At 37.6% G+C, this 27,274-nt stretch overlaps 1 long non-coding RNA gene across 3 annotated transcripts in view; it reads left to right on the forward strand.

The window, feature by feature from the left end:
- The window catches only part of LOC145548699 (uncharacterized), a 57,428-nt gene extending 31,186 nt beyond the window's left edge, over positions 1-26,242 (forward strand). Inside the window, exons 4-6 of one of the 3 annotated variants that reach the window (XR_014084703.1) lie at positions 23,251-23,519; positions 24,926-25,091; positions 25,528-26,242. This is a non-coding gene — a long non-coding RNA (uncharacterized LOC145548699). The remainder of the gene's footprint in view (positions 1-23,250; positions 23,520-24,925; positions 25,092-25,527) is intronic. The other 2 variants (XR_014084705.1, XR_014084704.1) reach the window with 2 other exon arrangements.
- Positions 26,243-27,274: the final 1,032 nt, after the last annotated feature.

Raw genomic sequence — 27,274 nt, forward strand, 5'->3', positions numbered from 1 at the left:
TGCCGAGAGGACTTCATTTCCTGTTTTATTTAAATGTTTCATATTCTTCTTTTCATTTCCCAGGGTCAAGTGAGAAAGGTAGCTGGTGTGTCGCCGTGCGCAATATGCCCTCTAGTCGTAGCAGGATCACTGAAATAATCAGCACTGTCACAGGGGAGGTCCTGCTCGCATCGAAACATTGACAGCCACTGGTGGAAAGCCACCGTCTTGCCATTAATAAAGAGTCACATTTGCATAAATTGACAGCTACACAGTGCTCCAGTCCTTACCTGCCCACAAGGACTTACTATGCTGATTCATTTCACCCACTGTGAGCATGATGTGGGTTCGATGCAGGACTTTGTAATTGAGCTCCTTTGTTAATCAGTCCATTTATTTATTTTTTTACCCATTTATATTTTATCACACTAAGTAAATTGATAACATTTCTCTTCACAAGGCAGTGTTGGATAAAAAAAAATTACAAAAAGTTCAAGAAATCAGAGATTACCGAGAGAGAACTAGTAGGAAGAAGCTGTAATTACGCTTCCTTTTGAGATAGATGTTTTATATGTGCACAGACGACACTGATACAATTAAGAGATCCATCCAGGCAAAAAAAATTCTACGTCTTGTCTTGGTGTGGTAATAAATCTGATTCACCTCTACTCATAAACTCATCTGATTTGGCTTCCGTTCCTCTAAGGTTTAATCTTCCAGGATTTCTCATCAGACACGAATCAACGCCGTCTCGTAGCATTTATATGATAAAGCACAGACCTTTCCAGAAGCAAGGCATTGAAAGTGGAACAGATCTATGGTACATTTTTTTTAAAAAAGCCCTTAAATTTCAAGCGTAACCGTAAAATATGCATAATTTAGGTTCAATGATACACCCTCTAATACCTCTAATCCCAGCATTTACCCCTGACATTTGAAGGGTTTTTGCAGTCCTGACACAATGTGGCTCATGTTAAGATTGTGGTTACAAATGACACATTTTTCTGCTTCATGTCACTCTGACCACTCTGATGGCAGTGTTATCAAGACATTATCGATGTATTTGATGCTTTTAATGACAAGATTTGCAACGTTTTGAGTCCGATTTGCAAAATAAATATACATTGAAAAGCAATAAACATAAAGAAGCACTGAATTCAGGTCCAGAAAAGCTGAATTAAAAATCACTAGTTAATGTATCATTTAACTAATAAACATTCAAAACAAACTTGGTGAATGCATTTAATATTTTTAATATTAGACTTCATATTATTAATGTTTTCAATCTAATCAAAATACTCATTAATACATGTACTAAGTAATGTACATTGACATCTGAAGCATGGTGAATGTAAACTGTCTTTGTTTTTGTAACGTAGACGTACTAGCTGATGATTTAGATTAACCCAAAAATACAGATTAATCCAGATTAGTCTGGAATTAATCAGCATTGTTGAAGCTAAATAGCTTGATGGGTTGGAAGACATATACCCCTAAAAAATCCCATGCAGTTGTTCTAAATTGGTTTCATGCTACAAGAGTTGACAGTAAAAAAAAAAAAAAGATTTCTAACAAATAATTGTTCATAGTTGATATAAGCCAAGAAACAGCGTAAATACAGTGAATTCTTGAAAAGTCGTTTTTCGTGTATTTATCTTTGTGTCATTTTACTCACAAATCGTGTGACCCTGTACACCAGCAGTCAACTAGTAACCCAATTCAGGGATCGATTGGAAATATGCATCGCTGACAAGAAAAGATAGTGCACTATGTTTCTTCAAGCATATAAATGACCTTAATTACATTAAGTTCAATGTTACCATAGACTGGGATTCAGTAAAAGCCTCAAAATGGTTATGTGGACCAAAAGAGAAAAAAGAAACCCATCTTTTAATACAAGAAAGTCTCTCCTCAGGAGCATAATGTGAAGGAATGAGGGCTGACTCAAAACTGTTGGCCAATGCTTTGACCAGGCTTTTAAGTCCTTTCAAACAGAATGAATTGTTCATTTCATATATTTTCTGCTGCACTAATTTCGCATGGAGGGAGCATTCAAACACTCTTGTTTGGCAGTATTTATACCTAACGGATCCAAAAAAAACTCCCCGACCTTATTCGCTTGCACTTACATGCATACATTTCTTGCTTCTCTCTTTTTAGAGGGGTAATGGCTCTGCTGAGACTGAATGTTTTAATATCCGTTGCCTTTTCAGAGATCCTACAGTAACTGCATTACGTGTGAGCAGCAGAAAATCACATTTATACCGAGCAACATCAACAAGATTTGGATGTAAACCTGGTATATAAATAAGAACCACTGGAAGCTATTTCACTGAGTGAAAAAGGAATACGAATGGTAATAGTTATGTGGCGACGTGAAAGGCTGAATGCAAGTTTCATTTCAGTACTGAAGCTGTGTTTACCTTCTACGATACCAGTAAATATGTCAAAAGGTTCCCACTCAGTAATTTCAAGTTAACCGTATGAAATCCAGCAGTTCTGTATCCTATAATAGTGAATTTCCCTGCTGCAATTTTTGTGTATTTCCTTCACAAATAAACACAGAGACGCTCTCACATGCAGCTTTCGGTGTGACTACTTGTCAAACTCGGCATATTCAGCTCTTTGTTACTATTTTATACTGTATATAAGTAAAGTTGTCTCCTATCTGCCTGCAGTCCAAATGTAAAACCAGCCAAAAAAGATGTGCTTTTTAAATAGCCCTGGGAAATACAAATATCATGTACATTTCTCAGTTTAATGGCAGATTCAGCATGCAACTGTAACTGGCTCTATCTCCCTTAAGAAGCATGCTGAATAATTTAAAATATACTACAATTGGTACAGCAATAAAACATGAATTTTTTTCCCCCTGTAAATACTTACTCGGCTTGGTAATTAATTCTGAATACTTGGTAAATTTGCAGCGCTGAGTATCTGTCGCTAATTTCCTCTGGGAAATTAATCTCTACTGGGTCGAAGATGAACACTGTCCACTTTCTACTTTGTAAATATTGACGAAGGGGGAGGAAAAGGCTTATGCAACAGCTAGATCATCCCTGAACATAGTTTTCAAATTCATACGGTCCGATTTTTAAATGGACGTAATGGGTGTAAATCTGTTTCAACTTCTGGATGTGTGCTGAGTGGGGGAAAAAAAAAATCAAGTGTTTGAGCTATAAGGGTTTTGATGTCATTTTTTAAAACAGTAATGGAAAGTCGACCAAGGAAGAGGTTTGGTTTAGTCGTTGTAAAGTTTGAAGTATAGTCTGTTCTCTCAGCAAACGGACTGGAACATGTGTGACTAAATGGTTTTTTTTTTTTTTTTTTTAAAGTTACATTTCTGTCCCAAAATCATAAACTCAGCATTTAGGTTAAACTGTTTTGATGTTCAGTGTTGCAAATTATTGGTTTGACTTTGTAGATCTTTTTTTGTAATCGATTTCTGGCTGCCAGGCTGCAGCACTGGTCTAATCGAGCCGATTGACTCTTCTTTAAAAAGTGAATTTGAATAAAAAAGCAACATCCAGCTGGAGTATCAGACTCAGTTAATCAGATTCTTCTAGTCAAATCTGTCTCTCTAAGGACCACCTACTGATTTGATGTGAATTACCAAAAGGGTTTCTGGAGATTGGCATTCATGTCGATTTAAATTTTGGGTCTGATCAGCCAAGATGTATTGCTTTGGAGAAATTGGGAAGAAATTATTGATGTGTTTTGTAAGCACTTAAAAGATTGAAAGGACTTAAAAGCTTGGTCAAAGCATGCAAGATTGAAAAGCAATCTGAAGGTTGCTTTTCTTGTCTTTTCAGCAGGTATCAGTTTTTATCCAATCTGAGTTGCACAGGCAGCTCTGATCTTTGAAAATCCAATGTAAATGTTAATTTCTGGGTAAACTCTCTCCTGAATTCACCTAAATTAATGAAGGGCGAGACGTTTTTAACCATTGCTGGAGCAGATCTTCACAAATTTTCCCTTTTTTTTTTATATATATATCAACATTTAAGTACAGATACAAAAGTATAAAATAAAACAAAAATAGTGAGTATTTAATGAACTTTTGTTCAATTACATTTTCTGAATGCAGATTAACTTGACCTAAAATCATCATTCTGTGTTATTCTGAATGAACCTTTGAGCTACATTAAGCTAAATTTGATCCCATTTAAACATGATGAACCCTAAAATGAAAGCACAATGACTAATAAAGTATTCCTCGATAGGCTTTATCAAATCTGGAAAATGGTTTCCTGAATCGTTTCCCAAGAGGCACTCGTTGCTCTTGCCCCATTTTGTACTTTTCTGTCTGCTCCTCCCTCAAAACAATAACATTAAGCACTCAGGATTTTCCCTGCACAACACCTGCCACATTATGTGATGATGTGAACCATTCTACCATCCTGGCTCCCATCTGGCAGCTGCCAACATTATAACTGTTTGCTAACATGGGGGTTAATGAAACCCCCGTGTTAGTGAACACACCTTGCCGTTCAGGGCTCAAGCTGCTTGGAGCTGCGCATGCAGCCCTGAAGGATTGGCTCCATTATGGATGCCAGCACGGGGCTATACACGCTTCCTGAATAAAATAATGCTCACACCTGCTACCTGGGCTCAGCTGTTGCCATGCAACGCAGAGACAAAGCATTCTGTTTTGTACTCGCATGCTGTGTGCACAATGTGTGCAATTACAACGCAATTAGTGGACTTCCAAAAGAGTTTACTTGTAGCTACAGCGGCTATTGTTTGTGCTGCCATCCATATTTACTCCCTGGTTTGAAAAAATATGTTTACTCACACTCCCGTTTATACATTCTTTGTTTTCCAAGCCACAATGACTTATGGGATTTTCTTTTTCTATCATCTTGAGTCATTTATAGCCCAATGTGCAAATTTCTGTCATCAGATATCTGAAGCATTGTGCCCTGTCTTTATCTAATTAAATCAACGCCCACCTTAAAATAGACTTATAAATTTACACCTTAGTATTTTTCTCTCATCATGGGACCAGAGGTTGCACTAGACTTTCTCATTGTCTGACATTTTGACTGACTGTGTCAAACAAATGGAGTCGTAATCTAATTTACTGATCAATTTTTTGGGTTGCATGGACCTGAATTGCACATCCTCTTGTACCTAATCAAATGTCTCCAGGTGGCTTGCACTAGAAGCTACTTATCCATCATGAGGTCCACATAGCTGTTCTGATATTGGTCTGAAGGATGAACCAGGGCTTTGCTGCCACACCGGAGACCGGAGTTACAAGCACCACTTTAGCCAAAGTTTTAAAATCAGGGAACGTTTCTCCAAATGATGCGATTAGAGTTTGGCAAGACTCTTTTTTTTTTTTTAAATGGTCAAAAACTTAAGGATGTCTGAGATTTAAGGTACTTGAGGAAAAAGTATGAGGATTTGAATCTCCATTTAAAGTTGGGTCCTGAGAGGTCGCATCTATCCTATCACCATCAATATCGGTGCAAGCTCCCTCGTACCTCTTCCTGTCTTTGTACACTTGCTAAAAGCTAGATGAAAGATTCAGACCTTTCCTGTCTGGCTTTTAAAATCCTTTGAGGATGAAACCCGGCATTTATTGCAGGGCAGTGTCTTTGAAACAACATGAAAAGGCTAAGTTTCCAATATAGTGTGTGATGGCGTGAGGTGGGGGATGCGTCTGTAAGGGGTCATAAAGGAGGAAAGCTGGCTCATTTACCTCAGAGTTATATGAATGTAAGAGAGTAAAACAATACGAGTAGTATCAGTGTTTGACTGAGGCTTTGTTGACTTGTTGCAGGAATGTATTTTTCCCTTACAACAGCCTCACACATGTTTTCAGTCTTCACTCAGCATAAGGATCAAAACCTTACTAACTACTTTATTCTGAGATTCATCTTCAAAAAAAATTATATTCTTGGGGAATTTTAATACAAACCCTGTTATTGTGGTCGTGTTTCTACGACCACAATAAATTGCTGGCATGAGTGTGTTATGTCACATTTTTGTGTCTGATTTTTTATTATTTTTTTTGCACCCAAATTCTGTTAGATGTTAGTCCTTATTTTTACTTTACTACTTAACTAGTTGAAAAAGGAAACACTTTTCCAAAGCAACTCAAGGTGTGTGAGCATTTAATGACATCAGTTTTTATTTTTAAGTAGAAGGTTGTTGAGCGCTGTTAGCTTACATAAAAGAAATATATGAAGAAAGATGAGGATCTGTAGAACTTTTTTTTTTACTTATTACTCTTATTTTTACCATGAAAAATAAAAGGGAAAAAATAATACCATATATTTTTTTGTAATATTTCTTTCCTTTTCATCAATTTATTTTATGATTTTTGTACAGCACTTTGGTTCAGTTTTAAACTTGTTTATAAAGTGCTATATACATAGATTTGACATTGACATCAGTTTTTATTTTTAAGTAGAAGGTAAGAGTTGAAAAATGGTTGTGTTTAGTTAGTTTATTTGAATAAATATGAGTTTACTTACTTAAATTTTAAGTTTCAGTTTCCGTCATCAGCCATTGGCTGGTTTTTGAGAACGGCACTAGCATGTAGGTCCCATCTAACACAGCTTTGCCGTAGCTGAATAATCTATCCAATCATTTTATTCTGCCACGGCACTAGTTAGTCAAAGCAGTGATTTCTCAGACAATTTTTTTTCTCTGTCTATTATGACATATGAGTAGGACATCAGTATTCCTTCAGATGTTGGTCCAATCTATCTCTCAGTGCCTTACTAAAGTTCACACCCTTACTCAAAAAAAAAAAAAAGATTGCAATTATTTAAGAGTCAACTGGATGGTGGAGAAGTTGGTAGACTGCTGCCTTATACCAAGAAGGACCAGGGTTTGAATCCTGGCTTTTGTTTTTCTGCATAGTTTGCATGTTATCCCTGTGCACATATTGATTCTCTCTGGTTACTATGGCTTCTTCCCACAGTCCGAAAACATGATTGTGAGGGTCACTGGTTTCTCTAAATTGCCCTGCATTTCTGTGTTGCCCTGTGAGAACTGCTCCCTTAAACCTGACCCCCACTGATGTATTGGAACAGATGTGATAGACACAAATTGACAAAATTTATTAACACACTTGCTGATGTGCTTGGCTCAATCCTGTCTGAACAGTTAGTCAGTTACCTGTGGCTTCAACCTAATTTCCTGATGATATTCCTCTCAACCACGTGACACCATCCTTTTCATGTAGATCCACATGAAAAGGATCAACTCTCCACATGGGCAGCTGACATTTGATATAATTGTGATCTAATTTATCTGGTTTGATCACAACTTAGATTTAATGTGACAATGACAACCTTAAAAACCATAATTTATTTAGATTGTGCAAGACCACAATGTCATATCCATTCAATTGCTAATACTCTTTTTAGAAAAATGACATTTGGTTCGCTCCTTTGTATTTTAACATCATTTCTCTGAAAACTCAAATTGGACTCTAATAGGTGTCCTTTTTACCTCTCAGTTTACTTATTGTGTAACTTTTGTAGGGGTCAGCAGAAACAATGGCACACTTCCTTAGTGGACTCTAGTAACCCGATAAGACTCAGAACACAACGTCAATTAGAACATTGGAAGTAATGTGATGTATGCTAAAAGCTCCAAAAGCTTTGGAAGAAAAATAACATAAAAAACAGCCTGGAAAAGGTCCAGTGGATAAAATGATGAAAGAATCCCGCCACCAGGGAACATCAGGAGGAGAGCAAAATGTTCTTTTTAGAAGTCCCCTCTGTGGACTACCTGAAGCTATGGCCTCCAGTCTGAAGAACACAGTAATCTAGCCTTCGGTCAGAGTAGCATTCTCTCTTCCTTAACTGAACCTTGTCGGAGCATTTCTTATTTGACAAACATGACCAGGGTCGTCATAATCCTCTGTTCCATGAGCGTTGTCCGAACCACCATTCTCTGTTAGAAATCCTTACCCATGTGTTAATCTGATGAACTAAAACTCTGGGGCAGACCGGTTAAAGCCGCTCTAGAAGAGAAGTGGCTATAGCTGACTGCTCTTTCACAGATCCTGCATTCTCCAAGGCTGTCACTGGCCAGTCACGCATGTATACCATACTCAATAAACAGTGCTTCTTAATTTTGGCAGCGTGGACTCGGCCCATTCCTTCTGGACAATGAAACTGGCATTTTTCATGAAGCCTGTCAGCAGCGTAAAATACCCTGAAATTCTTTTTTAAAACATTGCGATAACTTTGGACGTGATAAAGCACAGTGAGCTAACACCAACAGATGATATTGCTCCTCAAATTAGAGGAAACTTCACTCCAGAGCTCCAGCAAAATCTTCTTTTATCTTAACCTCAACTGTCATGAGGACACCAACATCCAGCATGCAAGGCTTTTGGGGGTTTTGGTAGTTAAGAGGTTAAGCAATCCTTTTATGGCTCCTGTCATGCCATTTGTTTCAGCCAATTTTTCTACACACTTTTTTGATCTTCTGAACTTTCTATTAAAATGCTTTGAATAAAAGCACTGCAAATACAGCCAACTTTTTTCACCATAACCTTTTGCAGATTTTCCCTCTTGTGGAGGGTGTCAATGACACAGTCCTCTACATAATCGAGTAGGTCCATAAAATATCTGTAAGATTTCTGTATTAAAAATATTTTTATAGATTTTTTTTTAATTTATTTTTTTAGCTGAAAGCCATGATAAACAAAGAATAATACTGGTAGTATTTCACATTGTGTAACAAATCTATATGTCTGAGTTACAACTTATGAGCCAAATTACTTAAAAAAAAAAAATAAAAAATTTAATAATATTTTATTTTGTTCAGATGCACTTCCAAATTTCATAAAGCCACAATAGTGGAGAACGCTGTATCAAACTTTAGAAGCTGTGACCTTAAAAGCCTGGTCATGTCTGGTTTTAAAATTGAACTGTGGCTAAAGTAAGAGGCCTTGATCTCAGGATCAAAGAGGTCCACTGGTAGAAGAGGAGCTCAGTAGGTCTGCTGTACAGTCCAGATGGCGTTTCGTGCAGAGTAATAACATGTACGAGTAATAACAGCTTAAATGTTATCCGGATTTTGACTGATGGCCAATGAAAGGAGGAAATGACTGGGGAGATGTGGGACTAAATACAAAGGACCAAGGGAGATGAATACCTAGAGAGTTGTAGGTGGCTAAAGGAGATTTTCTTTATCTTCCCAAAGCTGCATGACAAAGTCAACACAACTTCCTTGTGACTGTTTTTTTTAATGCATTCTCTTGAATTGGTTACATATTTGAAATAACCTGTGGAGGTATATTGCAGTGTATTAGAGTAACCCAGAGGGATTTGAACACATCTCTGAGGTGATCATAAAAGAGATAAAAGTGTTCAGTAGAGAAAACATACATTTTTGATGGCCTACTGAGCCTTCATGTCAACTACTGAGAACTTTGTTGAAGATAGTATCTGGAGAAGTAGTAGATAAAAGGCTCCAATAACAACTTCAATGCCAACTACCCACCTGTATCATATAATCAAACCTGCCACGAAATATAATGTTTGCGGTTTTTCAATACTCTTATCATGACACTTTATTCTGCATTTTTCAAAGAAATTGTCCATTTAAAATCATTGGTTTAGCTGTAAATTTGAAAATATTAGAGATGGAAAACGGTTAGTGCTCAGCCCCTTATCCACTACACATGTTGAAGTTACATTTTTCCTGCTAATATTCTTAATATTGCCTTTGCTGTGAGTCAAAAATCAATTTCAGTAGAAAGAGCATCAGTCGGCCCTGGATGCGATACGATTACTGCACCAATTACCAGCTGTGTCTCCAGATGCCCTTGGTCATACTGATTGGACTATTGGTGGATGAAGGATTCGCATTCCTCAACTTAAACACAACCTGTCTCAACATACACAGGCAGCGAAAGAGTGAGCTAGAAGGAACAGAAGAAAAAAGAAGGGAAGAAAGAAAACCAAGTTTGGCAGTGCATTCAACAAAGAATCATCATTATGGGATACTATTACTTCACAACCTTTAAAACAAGGTCCTCATCTACCAGGACGAGAACAAAATGCTAATTGTCACTTAGCAGTAAGACTAAAAGAGGCCTTGAAGCCTTAAAATACTGTTTTTATTAAGGACATAATGGCATTTTTTATTATTATTTGTCAGAAACTCAACATAATATATTATTTTTTGTATGCTTTTAATATTTAACCTCAAATAATTCAAAGGGAATAACAATGAGTCATTCAAAGAAGAGTATTTCTGAAAGCTTCATGACTCATCTTTGTACATACATCATGGTTGTTTCTATCACTGACATGCCTTTGAGGAGTCCCTCAGGGCACAAAGAAGCCTGTTGGATGGAGTTGCTGTACAACTGTTCTTAAAGAAATCAGATTCACCTTCAATATGAAGTTTCTCTACTTGTTTTAGCTTTCTGCATCGAAACTCTCCAAAGTGAATGGCATTTTGAAAACTTGAAAAGAAAAGGGTAACACTTTATCTGAAGGGGTGTCCATAAGACTGACATGACACTGTCATAAACATGACATAACACCTGTCATGAACATAAAGAAGTCTTTATGAATGTTTATGACAGTTGTCATGAAGTGTCATTTGATAAATAACGACACTTTCAATGCAAAGTTGCTCTAAAAGTTGCATTAAAAGTCCATTAAAAGTGTGAACTTTCCATGATTTTGTAAATAATGACAATTTAATGCAAAGTTAGCATTTTAATGGACTTTCAATGCAACTTTTACATTAAAAGTGTCATTATTTACTGAATGACACTTCATAACAACTGTCATAAACATTCATAAAGACTTCTTTATGTTCATGACAGGTGCTATGTCATGTTTATGACAGTGTCATGTCAGTCATATGCACACCCCTTCAAATAAAGTGTTACCAAGAAAAGAAACTTAAAACTTGACAAAGTCCCAAAATCTAGTTGTAAAATGAATTAATTCACATATCCCTCTAAAAACATGGAAGAAGATGCTTAGAATTTGAAAAAAAATCCATAAACTTTATTGCACATACAGTATTTACAAGTTCAAAAAATGACACTTATACTAGGGGTCTTCCAGTTCTGTCTCAAGTGTTAGACTACACTATTGATCAAGGCTTCTTTAAAGGTCCAGAATAGGGGTATCTACTGCTCCCAGCAATTTCTCTGCCAAGGAAAAAATAAATAAAACTGGGCCTGTTTTCATCTCCACTGCTTGCAAGACTGTGTTATAGCCTGTGTACTTTTTTTTTGTTGGACTGGCGAATTTGGGTTCACCCAACAACCAGAGTGTTTTTCACTCTTTGCAGTGATGTTCTCGTATAAAGAGACACGGTGTTTGCGATGGAGGAAAATGGCAAGAAGAAAATCAGAGCAAAAGATGAAACAAAAGAGAAGCAAGCACATTCTGTGGTAAGCTAAACTCCCCTTGTAAATAATCTTAACACAACTTTGTTTAAACAGTATCTTTGGAGTTGAAGGTATTTCAGACTCTTAAATATGCTTTGCAAGAAAAATCAATGCTTATTATTGGAGCCTCAGACATAGTATTGCAATCAATCTGGAATACAGAACTGAGTTGGAAAAATGCTAAATGAAGATCTGTGATCAATAGACCAATTTTTCTGAGTATCTTAATACATACATTTTCATCCATCCATCCATTTTCTTACACCCTTGTCCCTAATGGGGCTGGCAGGGGTGCTGGTGCCTATCTCCAGGGAGACATTTCGAGCGAGAGTCGGGGTACACCCTGGACAGGTCGCCAGTCCATTGCAGACATAGATGTTCAATAATTCTCAAAATAAATTTAAGTCCACTTTAATACGCAACGATCCAATGGAATCAACAGTAGGAAAATAACTAACGGCAAAGACTAAAACGTGACGCTTACCATTTTGGGAATTTGGACATGATACAACTATCTGTGCGATAACAATATTGCACCTCCCTTATACGTGTATCCTTGTGATCTACGTGAGAAAGAGAGATGTGTCTGTGGTTTCTGGTCCAATATTCACTTGCCATCTTAACATGCTTTGGTAAGTAATTAGTTTGAGATCTGAATCTCAGTCTTGTCGATAGTGGCAGTCTGGGAAAAAAAATGAAAACGAAAAATGTATGCGGGCCAATGGGCCATCAGTGGCGTCCCTTTGGGCCAATCTTCCCCTTGTCTGTGCCATGTCATCTGTTTGTGGCCCTCTACACCTGACCCCAGCGCACCTCTGAAACCATGTTCAAGTCAGTGGGTCTTCTTTTCATCCCTTTCAGGCATTCCTGTCAAACATCACGTCTGTTCTCCCACGCATACGCTCTCTCCACACACACAGTCACACATTGATGCGCACAATCAGGTCAGGGAGTGTGAAGAGAACCCACAGGCAGACTTGTATCCCGGATTCCCTGCCATTTGAGTTCAGCTGTCTCAGCCTTTGAAGTGGATACAGACAGCTGGATGTTGGAAGAAGCTGATGCTGAAGTCGAGGAGAGAACTCGGGGATGCGTGCATATTTTTGAAACGTGGCATGGTAAGGAATACATACTGTACGCACAGTATCCTACTAACTATTGCTTGCCGAGTTACAAGAACTGTGAAAGGTATGCCAAAAACTTTCCAAAAGGGAAGAACACACCACAAGCTCAGGGAGTAAACAAAAACCACACAAGCCAGAGACGCTGACCATAAAGGTCTTGACCTTATCAGTCTAGGAAAGCCCAAAGGTTTTAAAGAAGAGCTGGTTTCCATTAGCAGTAGACAGCTGACGTTGAGCAGAGATAGCTGCATGGAAAAAGGAGCCTGAAGATTGAAGTGAATAGCAGAGGTGGAAGTTTTTTTTTTTTTTCCCCTTTCTTTCTTAGGTGACTGTTGGAGCATTTGGGGGTTGGTCTGTGATGGATGAAGGAGCAGAGGAGGGAAGAGAAGGATAAAGACTCAGAGAAGAGGGAAAGTGCATGTAAGCCTGAGACAGAGCTGTCACATTGGGGGATGGCTCTGGGGTCAGAAGATGGTGAGGCTGAATCTTAGAGAGTAGACGAGTCTCTTTGGTCTGCATGTTAAGATGGGTTGGCCAAAATGATAGCTGACCAATGCCATCATCTGAGAAAAATATCTGAGGTTTTGTTCTTTTCTCTCCACATTTTTTTCTAACATTCTTCTATAGAGTTTGGTAAACTCGTGGCATCCCCTCCCACCCCCCAAGCACTTAACACTACTATTCATTCATAGCAAGAAGGCGGTTCTTAGAGGAATAAAAAAAAAAAAAGTAATACAATATTCTTGGCTGATGGGTTCAATTTAACTTTATGTTAACAAACAGAAATGACCGTGGACGACGAGTTGGAATAAAATTCGGCTGATCAGCTCTTACATCTTTTCTTGTATTAAGGATTTCCACTGTCTAAACTTTGGAAAATAAAACTTGAAATGACAGCTGGATTTAACAAATTCAAAACCTACGAAACATACCTGTGTTCGAAGAGTAAAGCTGATAAATTGCGTAGAATGCAAAGCCCAACATCTGGCAATCAAAAAGGCAGACAAGTGAAGCTAAAGAAATATATTTATTTTATCTGCGAGCTGCATAGGCTCTGACAAGTCTCACTTGTTAATATGGATCCATATTTAGAATATGCCCGCTGGTAATGTAGTATATTATTTTTATTGATCCTCTATTTACCTCCAGTGATGTTTTCTGGGCAACTCTTTCTGTCCGCCTGGGTGTTTGTCTCAGGACAACACATGAAAACTGGCCTTTCTCATGATTGTGCTATCAAGGGGAAGGATGATATTGATTTTGGTGACCCCCGAAACCTTTTCTTAAGTTGTATCAGACCAAACTTTTGCCTCTCATCTCCTGACCCCTCACCTATTCCCATACAACATTTGCTGTGACTGCGCGAACAAACTGTTGATTTCGAAGACCCCGTGACCTGTGTTGCACCACCACCAGCGTGAGTTGTGTTTATATTTGTACACATTTTGTGTCATCTAGATGCCGTGTGCTTGACAGCTCAAGGTCTTGTCACTAAAATACCAGAACCGTAAAATGCAGGGGTGCTTTGTTGAAATTCAAGACAAAATTTTCACATGAAAAACAATTTTTTTGTACGTTTCAGTGAGAACATTAGCAGTACAACATTTGGCCTTGAAGGTTCCTTTATCATGGTGATTAATTGTCACCGGTGAAGCAAAGCCTTGACTAACAAATCCTAAAAAACCACAGACAAATCCAGTTAAATTCAATAAACTAGAATATTATTTTAAAAAGTGCATTTGTTTCAGTAACTCAATTGAGAAAGTGAAGCACAACGTAAATATTAAACACCAACTGATGTTTTCAACCCTTTATTTCTGTTAATTATGATTTTCCACTTACAGTTAATAACCCCTTCCTTTTTCTGTTCTTCCTTTCTTTCCTTTCTTAAACTGAAAGTAAAGAAGAACAAAGAACTCTGGAAAGCTTACCGAGAAAAAGGTTCGGAACATTTGCAATAAAAATGTGCAGAGGGCACTGCTGACAGGTTGTTTAATCCTAAAGTTGTTATGAATTTCATTTGGTTTACTCCTGATTCAAAAGCCTTGACTGGAAGTTTCGCTCAATAATTTACCACTTAGGAGAGTCATGGCTGCTGCTCAGAAAAAAAATTTGCCTGCTCAGTCCTACTTTACTGTTGAAGCCAATCTGTGAAATTTTATGTCATCTACTTGCAATCATGATATACATATCATTAGTTTGTATTTTGCAAATCGACAATCTTTTGGATAAAAAGAAAATCTGTTTTGGTTCTGTACTCGGAAGTTTGTCGGAAAATGGGCTCAGGGAAATGTTTTTTATCACCTCATCTGTTGAAATTAGCAAGTAGCGAGTGAGTTCTGTGGTCAAAAGCTCAAGACCGAGTGCTAATTGGAAATTCCACTAAGACTATTGCCTATAAAGATTACTACTGTGAGTGCAAGTGAGTGTAATCAGACTTAGATGGCAGTGCCATGCCAAATGAAATTACTTTAACAAACATTGCACAAACAACCTAATGTAAATGTTGTTGACACACCACTCTATTAACAACAGTCAACATTCTTTAGGAAGTTTCTTTAATTTCTTTGTTGGAAAACAACCAGCTGTAATCATCACTCCACAAAGCAGTTACTCTCAAACAACCACTGTGATGAGACCGCTCTTTATCCGAAAGGGATTTTGCTTTTCCATCTAAAACATTAGAATTATGGAAAAAATAAAATAAAATTAAATCCTGGCTTTAATGAAAGGATTAGCTCAATTTTGAGACCACAACAGGATTCATGCAAGAGCTACAAACAATAGTTAAAGGTCATATTATCAGCGGGGTGTTTTTTTTCTGAGCATGGAGTCTTCCCAGGTTAAATATTGTTTTTCTAATTTTACATGCCCTCTATCAAAACAAAACATGTCCCCAATGATAATCATGCAACTTTATTCACAATAGATAGTTAAAGCACTTATTGTGTCCCGTCTGTCTGAGCAAATGAACAAGGTCGTATTTGAGAATTTTTACTTTCCTACAAACCATCATCACATATTTAGGATTAGTTGAAGGCCTAGTGGAATTAACTAAAGATAGACTTAGAACATTGACCGGTGTGATGGACAGTGTCCGCCGAATAACATATCGGTTACCATGTTGATGAAGTTTAACCCATAGTAAAACATGGACTGTTTGTGTAAGTAAAAGGTATTTCTGTTACCACCAGCCAGCTATTTGGCTGGTGACACAGAGTACCAGCACGCTGTATCCAAAGCACTAATTATTTCTGCCTGAATGCTGCCAGAACTTTTGTTTTTGTTTTGTTTTTGTTTTTTCACAAGTTTTGATCCAAGCTGTCATATTAGACCAAGGCTAAATTGCTGCTTAGGTAGGCTTTTCTCAGCAGAAAACAATTTTAAATCCACATATAGAGTAAAGGTCTATAAGGTCTTCAAGCTACTGGTCTGACACCAGGTCTGCCTCAGCACAGCTGTGACTTCACCATCAGTGTGTGCATGAATTGGTGAATGACTAATTGTGGTGTGAAATGCTTTGGATTCCCTGGATTTAATAAAGCACTATCTACAAGTACAGGCCATTTACCATGTACCATAGTTGCTTGATAACATTTCTACTATGTACCTCTCTGTTTTATTCTATTTACGGCTGTCTTTAGAATGGGTGCAGTTTTGTTTATTCTTGGTGCTTTTTAATCATATCTACCAAATGTAGCTCCTTTGATGACGTCATGGTCATAATTTCTGTCAGGTCCCTAAAACAAACAAGCCATTCTAAGGTTTACATTGCTGTCTGGTTATGTAGTTTGGCTTAGCATCCATCCTGCTAGTCTGAAGAAATATTTGAGATAGAAGAATAGAGCAACATTATTTTCTAACACAGTTGTCAAGTCAATGTTTCACGATGAGCATCTTTTGGCAAACCGTCAGAAATGTTTGTTTTCTTCCATTCTCTTGAGTGTCCATCCACATTATCAGTACTTGCTCCCTTGTTTACCTGGTAGGCTTTTTTTTTTTTTTTTTTTGTCAGGACACACTGCCAGGATTTTTTATTTCATTTTGCATTTCAAAAACAAAAAAATCTATCTGAAAAAGTATTGCAGAAAAATGGGGTTATCTCATTCAACAGTGAGCTCCTCTTGTTTTGTGTTAATTTCTACGTGTTCTAGTTTGTTTTGTGTTTTTATTCCTACTGATGCAGACCTGCTCTGTTGTTTTTTGTTTTTTTTTCTAAGACCAGTAACAGAAAATAGCCTATTCTAGCCTTTTGAGGCCATACAAGATTGAGAGGGACCTCCATTAGAGAGGCTGATAATTACATAGCACTCAAGCTCTTGTACGGCTTGTGGTCTTGGACAGGCACGTTTAAAAAACCTTAACCCGATTGTACGTTCAAGTAAAAACAGGAAGCCACACAAAGAAAATAAATTTACATTTTCTGTGCTTTTTCTTTTACTTAACATTTAGAATTGCACATATACAGCTTGACTTGTATGCTAAGCAAGGAACTGAGAGGTGAAGCAGGTTAGAATTAAAGTTGATAGGCTGTAATTTTATCCTGCTCCAGCAGTGGACATGAGTACCATAAATGCTATGACTAAGCTGTTTAAATAGTAATTGCCAGGATCGAGAACACCAATTTTCTCCACATGATTAGTTTTTACATCTATGCACAGAAAATGTCAAAACCAAGAAGCCAGGATAAAGAAGACATATCACCCTCCCAAAAAAAAAAATTATTTCTTTCAGTAAAATTACAACATTCTTTTGGCAAAGTTCTGCCTACAGGTTCACCGAGGTTTTATGAAATTGTAAAACTTGCAATGTAAGCCGTTGCACTGAGGCAGTTCCTCTAAAATAACCCTCAGCTAAAACTAAAATAATGCTTACAGTAGGAAATCCAAACAGTCCACAACCAAGATTTCTTCCTTTCTTCAAAGCAAACAAGTCACTCTAAAACACAATGTTGACATCGACACTGCCTCGGGAGCCAGACCTCTCTAAATCACAACAAGAAACAATATATTGATGATTACTTATTGTCTGGAGCCGCAGTCTGTGACTGCCTACACGTTATTTTTCTTGACAAAAAAAAAGGAAAAAATTCCTCTCTGGTGGGAATATGCTGACTGGGTATGTGCCTACTTACGCTATTGTCAACCGGGAATAGGATAAGTACTCTTTCATTGAAATAACTTCAGGAAAAGGAACTCATTAATGAGAGAAATAGACAAAGAGTGCAGATTTCTTCCCATGCATCAAAACCAGTCGCTTTCTGAAATACATCATAAAACAAGTAAAACCTTGGCTTCAAGGGAAGGACACAACAGAGTTCATGACATTGCTTTGAGAAATTGCTCCAGTTAGTGGATCCAGCAGCTCTCAAGTTGAAGGACCCGTTTGTGAGTTGAGCGTATGGATCCTCAGAAAAAACAAAATCAAATAGTTCTAACTAGAAGGGAGACTCTTGAGATAGCAGACACCGGGAGACGGCTCTGTTTGTCTACATGTACGTTTTTAAAGATTTAAAAAGTTTAACTCCATAACTAAATGGTGCATGTCTAATTTTCTGCTTGACACAAGAACTTGCTTCATTGGCCTTGACCTCATGCAGTATAAAGAAAGTCTGAAATGAGTAACCTCTCCCAGAAAAAAAAAGTTTTGATCTAATCTTTTGTGACATTGTAGACAACAGTGTTTATTGAAAATAGCATTTAAAAAAAAAAAAAGGTAACACTTTATTTGAAGGGGTGTGCATAAAACTGACATGACACTGTCATAAACATGACATAACACCTGTCATGACCATAAAGAAGTCTTTATGAATGTTTATGACAACTGTCATGAAGTGTAATTCGGTAAATAATGACACTTAATGCAAAGTTGCTCTAAAAGTTGCATTAAAAGTCCATTAAAAGTGCCAACTTTGCATATCCTAATTTACAAAATCATGCAAAGTTGGCATTTTCAATGGACTTTTAATGCAACTTTTAGAGCAACTTTGCATTAAAAGTGTCATTATTTACCAAATGACACTTCATGACAACTGTCATAAACATTCATAAATACTTCTTTATGTTCATGACAAGTGTTACAGTATGTCATGTTTATGACAGTGTCATGTCAGTCTTATGCACACCCCTTCAAATAAAGTGTTACCGCAAAAAATCATCTGGGTGAGATTGTCAGCAGTCTTAATGTATTATTTATCTTGTGATAAGTACTAGACTGTGACCTCAATTCCCTTATGATCAGAATTTCTACGGTTTCACATGTTGCAATGGCGCCTTTGTCTTAGTTGGGTTAAGACAATGAAATTAATAGAATTTAAAAATACAATTTGTGAACCTTTTTCCACAGGTAATTCACTGCATGAACAACTCCATTTTAGAGCCTGAAAACTTCTCAATTTCTAAAATGACAATAAAACAAATATTTTCTTTTAACGTTGTTATGTTTTGCAAATTAGCTTACCAGAGCTCTTTATTATATACAAAGGGACATACAAAGGCAAATTTACCTAGTGCATGTTTTTCCAATCAAAGCACATCCGTAAGTCATTTTGAATGTGGTTTGAGTAGCTTCTGATGCTTTAAGCTCATTCATTTGTTTACATGGCGTGAGGCCATTAGATAGGTGAAATAATTAGCTAATTTCCATTCATCTGTATGATAATGGGGCTCATTTGTTGGGATCAGCATCGGAACACTGGAACTAAGGGGAACATGTCTCAATCTAAACAAAGGAGCCCTGGAAACTAAAGGATTTAACACCGAGAGGCTCAACAAAGTAAAAGTGGGAAGACTACAAACTTTTTCTTTGTTCCTAATAACATCAATATTCATCAACCACAACATTTGTTGTTGTCTTAGAAAATGAGAGGTGTGTTTTTTAACTCAATTCCTTTATCTCTCGGCGATCGGCTGCAAAATAAGTAACTCAAACGGAAAGTTTACAGTTTTCTGAGGCACAATTTCGGAATTTATTTCCGACAAATGTTTCTCTTCTTGCATTTGCTGTGGCAGATGGCTCCAAACATGAAAAATACCCACGAGCTTTGACTGCTGATAAGGAATCGAAGCGAGTCAAGACGCCCCAGTAAAAGCTGCACGGGATTCAGAAAGACTTGCTGTAAACAAACACAGTGACATAGCAGCTCTGTTGATCCAAAACTGACCCAGGATCCACGGGTAAACAAAGACTCGCATTGTTTTCTCTGCGGCTTGATCTTTTCCTTTCAGTTACAAGGAAGACAGTTTATGAGCAAGTTTTGTTTGAGCTCTGGGATAAACCTTTTTGCCAAAATGTGCTTTGGGGGAGGGGAGACCCTGTAGTTAACTTGTATGTTTTTGAATGAAAATGAATAAACATTTACAGTTCGGTTAAATAAGCAGTTTCCCGTTTTAGACAGATCCGTCCTGGCTATTCACGAACTGGCATGAATCATTGTACACAATAAATACGGATTTTATTACCGACATGAAAGGCAGATTTCCTCAGTAAACTTCAAATAAATGTAAAAAATAAATAAAAATAGTACTTAGAGCTGCCACTAGTATCTTATGTCTCACAAAAGCACCTGCCAGTGTAAAAAAATAAATAAATAAAATCCACAATAAATCTGCAATTCCCAGTAAGGGACAAGAAATTCTCCTCAGGCTGGGAAAAGCTGAATGTGAGCATTGAACGGCGCTGAGGTCAAGTGGTAAATGTTCTTGACTCTGGGTCTGTATGTGTGTGAAATAGTGACAGAGAGAAGGAACAGCAGACACACTGACAGAGTAAAGGTTCTCCCCATGCTACAGTAGCTCTGTCAGTATGCTCTCTTCAACTTCCCACACACACACACACACACACCCCTCTCCCTCCGCCTCCCTCGTCTTTCTTGGCCTGGCACTGTTACCTCACTTTAGGAAGCTAAATTACAGAAAGTGCAGACAGGTTGGCTACAGTTGTGGCTGCTTCTGTTGAGCTTTTTTCTATTTGACCCCTCCCGCAAAACCGTTCATAGGCTTTGCACTTTTACACATTAAGAGGTAAATACACTGCAAACTTCAGCGTAAATTATTAGGATTTTATGTGATGGACAAACACAAAATAATTCATTATTTTGAAGAGGAAGAAAAATGATGTATGGATTTTTTTTTCTATACGAAGAGCAGCCTGAAAATGTAGAGCGGCATGTTGTTTTCAGTCCCAGAGAGGCTGTTTTATTTTATTTTTTTGTAGGAGAACCATTTGCAGAAATAACAACTGTGCGTCTTAAAGGTTTTGCCCATTCGTCTTTGCAACGTAGCTCAAGCATAGTTAGATGCAATGGAATCTAGACATTCTTCATTAGTTTTAGATCTGGACTTTAACTGGAACATTTTAGCCTACTAATTGTATTAATGTGCTTTGATGTAACTCATTCCACTGGAACTCTGGCTCTGTGATAATGGTTGTTGTCTCGCAGGAAGAAGAACCACCAATCTAGTCTCCAACAAAAGTGAAAGATTTTTATCCAATGTTGGTTGCCACAGCAACTATCCTAATCCTTTTTGACCAGCTTCTCTGATTTTGATGTTTTGTTTTTGCTTTTCAAAGAAAAGCATCCTGATACTATTTTGGTTCCATCTCCCTTACGTGATTTAGAAAACTGTAAAATTACTACTTATAGTTTTCTTTCAACAATAACTTGAAAGATTTATACATCATACATCGAGTGGTTGCCCCATCACCTGAGTCCTGCAGCTCTACAGAATCTTGGTCTGCATGGTGCCGTTTGTTTCCCCATGTCCTGTTTATAAAATCATTATGAATTTTATTTAGGGGTGTCAGACTTCCATGAGGTTACTAGAAAGGAATGCAACCCTTTTCAGATTTTTACTTGTAAATAAAATACGAACAACTTTGTGCCGTTCTACCTACAATCCTCGAATGAATGAAACGTTTTGGTTTTAACTAGAGGTGTGCCGATCGATCGGTCACCGATCATAATCGGGCCGATTTCCATGAAAAAGTGCATGATCGGTGATCGGCGATCATTGGCTCTTGTTGCCGATACCGATCACCTGATTCTCATTTCACAGCCTGCCTGTGCAGCTGGTCTCCTCTTTCCTTCACACTGTGCAAACGCGCAGCAACAAATCCTAAGGAAATTATAACGCACTGAGTGAATGGGGACGTTTGCGTGTTGCAGCGGAAAATTGAAGCAGGTCAAAATGCATCAACACAACGAAGCTAATAGGACATAAAAACAATGCCATACTTGAAGGAGTTTGGCTACATCGAGGCTCATTGCAGTAAAAAAGACATATGGAGGATCAGATAGCAGGTAAAGCAGCACACAGCTACAAACACTCACCCGGATTAGCATGACGGTCAGAAAGCTAAACAAATAACCCGCAAAATTATTTAAGTCTTCAAGCTGCGATGTAAGACGCTGGTTCTGCTCTCGCTGTTGAACCGCTGCAGGTAGTAATATTTCACAGATGGAGCACCGCTTCTCCTCCACCTGGTAGTGACTCTCACACCGAACCTCTGTTTAAAGCTGCAGCATCTAACCTAAAAAAAATACATTTTACATACGTATTAAAACTTTCGCTGTCCTACCATGAGACAGATAATCTCTAAAAAAATAATCGATCTCCTCCCTGCTCTGCATAATTACTCAGTCAGAAACAGCCAATCAGAACTAGCAGTAATCAGCTAACCGCCATGCTATCAGGAAGTTTTCATTCAGTAACTCAGGATTGTTCATTGTAATGGAACCTGTATTTGCCTTTGAATGTTAAGTTTTATACTTGAATTTTTTGGCAATGTTGAGAGGTTTTATTTTGGCTCTTTGCATTATTTAGCCTCTTCAGTGCCTTCATATGTTAAAAGTCTGTTAAAGATAGTATTACCAATAGCAGTACAATTTGCATAATGCTTGTTTTGTTTAGTTTTATTCTTGGATAAAGTTATTAAAAACAAGTTTTTGTCTAAATTAAGGTGAATTCATGGTTCCTTTTTCCACATAATGTAACCGGTAGTGTTTATGATAAAAAAAATAATAATAATAATTATGTGATCGGTATCGGTGTCAGTGATCAGTACCTCATGGATGATCGGTATCAGTATCGGCAGGAAAAACCTGATCGGCACATCTCTAGTTTTAACGCAGCAAACTGGGACAGATTCAGTGGGTAGGAATGATCGATAGGTTCTCTCACCCCCTCTCTGCACGTTACAGGTTGCAGAGGCATTAACCAGAACTTTAATGTGATAGCAATCCACATATGAAGCATACTTTGCAAGAAATTAATTTCTACTTTCCATCTGTACATTTGCTCTCATCCTTAATTTGGTTTAGAGGAATAATTTCATTGGTCACCATCTGGATGTTTGGGGTAAAAAGCAATTGAGATGTGCTAACTTAATGATAATGTCATATGTAATTTGCTTGACTGAAAAAAAAAAAAGCTTGACAACTAAACACACTTTTACAGAAGAAAAAAAATGCAGATGTTGTAATAAACATTTAAAAACGATGTTTAGAAATGTCCTATTAGCATAACTTCATTTTGGTGGAGAGGGGGGCAACACAACAACAGATGGACCATGTAATATTAGTTTTAAGGGGGTAATAGAGAAGGCTGCTAACAAGTGCTGCTCTGCAACCACTTTATAAGTCATCACAGTCGGTGCCTCCACCAATGGATCCCTTTTGCTGAACACTAGCGTTTAGCAGTGTGCTCTGCCAACCATGCAAACAGGAAAACATCCTCTGTTGTCCAACTCTTTCAGAACTGGCGGTGGAAGTTTTTGGAGGCAAGTGGGAACGTGGGACCGAAAGAGCAGAAGAGGCACGGCGCAGCTGCACATGTCTTTGCCATGTATCAGGCAAGCCACCCAATTAGAGCCTTCAGTCAGCCAATGGGCAGCACTGGAGCCGAGGTGAAGCCAACTCAGTCTGGGAAACATGGTTTCAGAAATCAAAGGCTGGCCGACAAACGAGTCTGTATATCAACAAGTAATGCAAAGATGTGGCTTTGAATTAAACAGCTAATTACAAGGTAAAGAATGATGTGAAACGGGGTGTGGGGGGGACGGGGTAGCTATCTTGAGTGAAATGGTTCAAAGTTATAACTTTTATAGATTTTTGCAGCTGTTTTGTATCACATTATGGGTGAATGGGTTTAATACATATCCATATTTGGGTTTATTATTGTTCCTTGTGGTGAAACTACCGTCTGATTCAGCAGTCAGGTGAACAATCTAGTTTTTTTTGGACGACTTCTAGACAAACTAGATCTGTTAATTCCATAATACTTAGAAAGTCTAGACTGATGAATCTGGAATGAAACAGGCGCTGAAATCACAGTTTGTGATCAGTAACACGTTGATTTCCCCAAACTAAAGAAATAAAACATTTACATGGGTTCTGAACCAAACAACTCAGGATGATTTTTGTTTGTTTTCACTTAAGTAAAATGATCTAAAGCCCATAAAGACAGGGAAATTGACTGTTTTTGTTGTTAGTTTTGGAAAGATTGTGTGTTTTAGCTTTCATCCATCCATCCATCTTCTTTACACCCTTGTCCCTTAGTGGGATCGGGAGGGTTGCTGCTTGTTTTAGCTTTTAGGAAATCAAAATCTAAAATGATTGGGAAGTTGAAAAACAAGCTAAATTATTTAAAAAACAAAAAGCTATTTTGTGTTTTTCCATAAAATCCATTTTCGTTTTTCATGCTTTTCAACAGGACGGGTGCCTAGAAATGTGGTACTGGTGACTGAAACGTAACACATTTCTTTTAATGTGGGATTTATTCCACCCTGAACAAATGTACTTTGAGAGTGAGATCTTAGTACAGCAATGAAAGATTTATTTAACTAACCTTTTTGCAAATCTTTACCATGAGTGAAGAGAGAGCTCCATTAACCGTCCAATCAACCTTCAAACGTTTCACAGTCTTATGCTGCTCTCACACTGATTTGTCTAATCTTTGGGGAAAAAAACTCTTTGACATTCAGACTTTAGATGTCTACCTTCAACATTTATAGCTCATGAGTTGTCGTTTTTTTCCAAACCAGTGCATATCAGATTGATTTAATAAACATGGTTTATTAATCTATGTCGTCTAATGTAGTGATGTGGACAATGTCACACATGAGCAGCGTAGTAGTTGCTAAGCAGTAGTTTTATCTTTTTTTTCATACGAGAGCCAGAGCAATGCTCGGGTTCATGACTTCTATTTCATTGGAATTTATTATTTCATATCTGTGAATATCAAAACTATGTATTTTCAGGAGGCAGATTGTTAAACTGAAAAGTCAAACAATGTTTCCACACCTACAAATGTCCCTTGAGCTTTTTCACATTTTGTCACCTTACGTCCACAGATTTCAGTGTGCATTATTGGAAATTTCTATGATAGACTAAAACCTTATTGTCTGTCCATGTATATATATTCATATGCAGCCCCCTGAGATGATGCTACCTAGCAATAGAAGAAACCCATTTTTTTTCTGCAATTGCCACTGGGATATGTCTCTACCAGCTTTGGACATCGAGAGTTTTTGCCTTTTCTTCTTTGGAACGAGGCTCAAGATCAGTCAGAATGAATGGAGAGCATCTTTAACCACAGGTCTGCTCTTTTTTCATCAACCCCTTGACCAACGTCACAGTCACTGCCAAAAAAACAAACAAATAAAAAAACCACCCACAACATGATTCTCCCACCATCATCCTTCCTCCTGGCGATTGTGCATTCTGGGTTATTTGCTTCGTTACTTTTCCATCACAAACACGGTTTTGATTTTATTGTATTTTGGCGATATCTGTCCAGAAGAAACTATTTACTGCGTCATAAAATGTTTTCAAATAGATTATGGGATACTATTTAACCCTGGCTTAAACTTTTTTCCGAACCCGATTCCTGACTAGTTGGGTGTGTGACATCATATGTTGTGAAAGTTCAAAATGTGGACAGCAGCGCAAATCCACAAATTGAAGTATTGTCAAAAGTACTTCCCCATCTTATTTATAACTTTACCTTTTTTCTTCTTCTTTTTTTTCTCCAGAAGTCCCTGCATCAGCCTTCTTCACCCAGAATGTACAAATCTGCATCTCCTGCGGCCTCCGGGGAGCCGTGTGTTTGGAGGGACTCTGTGGAGGAAGTGAGTGAAGGAGCAGCAGCGAAGAGGCAGCAGGGATGAAGGAGGGGAGCACCAGTGAAGCACACATGCTCACGTGCACCTGCAGTGTTTGATGAATGACGAGGATAATGACTGATGATATCTGGGTGGCTTGGGGGAAAACATCTGACGGGTTCCATCAAACACACATGCACACACACACACACTCAGAGAGAGAGAGAGAGAGATCCGCACTTGTGCATATCTACTCAGCCCTGTGGCTCCGACGCAGCCTTGATAAGACAGTGTAAAGTGTTAAATGGACCTTATCACAGTATTGGCCTTGTTTATCAATCCCAGTAACTCAACTATCACACTCCCAGATGTTGATATCTCCGGGTTTCTTGTGCTCACTTCTTGATCTGTTCGTCTGTTGGCATTTAGAGATTCGGGATGACATTTGTAGACGTTTTTCTCCAAAGTTAGTAATGTTTCTCCTAGATCTGTTTTGAGAAGTCTTCTCAATCAGAAAAAAAAAAAAAGCAACATTTCGGTTCTAGAGATCGCTGTGTGTGCTTCCCGGTAAGACTGTGTTGATGATAAATGTTTCCTGAAAAGATATTTTCAATAAAAAGAACCAGCCATAAACCTTACCTATCAAAATTGACCTTCAGGACTTGCCTTTTCATGCAATGTGTCTTCTTTTCTCAGAACTGTAGCAAAACAGAATCCATTTTTTTTTATTTTTTTTTTTACTTAGATTGTAGTTTTAAATCTAACAGAAAATGAGAAAATTCTTAAGTATTTCTTTATTTACATATTACAACCAGTGTTACCTTTATAACATTTGTAATCAAACTCACAGTATATATTGCTGCTTGATTTGTTATACTGATGTTTATATCATAGATATATTTTTAAGGGAGATTATATTTTCAATTATTTTTGGCAGATCTATTATCTGCCGCTCCATAGTTGGCAGATACTGTTTGTTTTTTTTCCCCTGAGAATGACATGTAGCAGCTGACAAATGGGTTCTTTTTGTGATCCAAACCAGGTGTGCAGTGTGTATTGGTGGTTCTAACAATTACTTCACACAGCTTTCTGTCTTGAGTTTGCATGTTTCCATGTACATGCAATGGTAAAAAGGTAAAGGTCATTTTATTTATACAGCACATTGTCAGCAAAGTGCTTTACAGGAATTCAAAGGAAATACAAACAAAATAACAAACCAAAGGAAAGAGCAAAAGAAGAAAAAGTGAATAATGTTGATCTAAAGTAAATAAACTAGATACTCCTATTCAGGGTTGGTAGATGAGCATAAGTAAGTATCCTCTGGTCTCCTTCAAAGCCCATACCTCTTGCTCAACCTGAACTTTCAAAAGCTTTGTAGCCTCCGTTCAGACAGAGGCCACATGCTGGGTGATATGCTTAAAAGAAAAATTAGGACACATTTTAATGTGAGTTCAGTGACGGAAAAGTTTCATATCAAGCATTAGAAACAATGCACGTAATGTGTGATTTAACCCTTCTGTAAATTTCTGATGGGTCTTTTCTTTTAGTCACATGTTACACATTGTTTTGTAGCACTCTGTTCTCTCTTTTTTTCTAGAAGCTGTTGCTTCACTTTTTGCTGTTCCATGTAAATAACATTTTATATAATTTTGGTTTTGATTTTTTTTTTTTCCCGTCA

This window comes from Poecilia reticulata, chromosome 18 (genome assembly GCF_904066995.2).
Source record: "Poecilia reticulata chromosome 18, P_reticulata-male-v2, whole genome shotgun sequence".
NCBI classification, from domain to species: domain Eukaryota; kingdom Metazoa; phylum Chordata; class Actinopteri; order Cyprinodontiformes; family Poeciliidae; genus Poecilia; species Poecilia reticulata.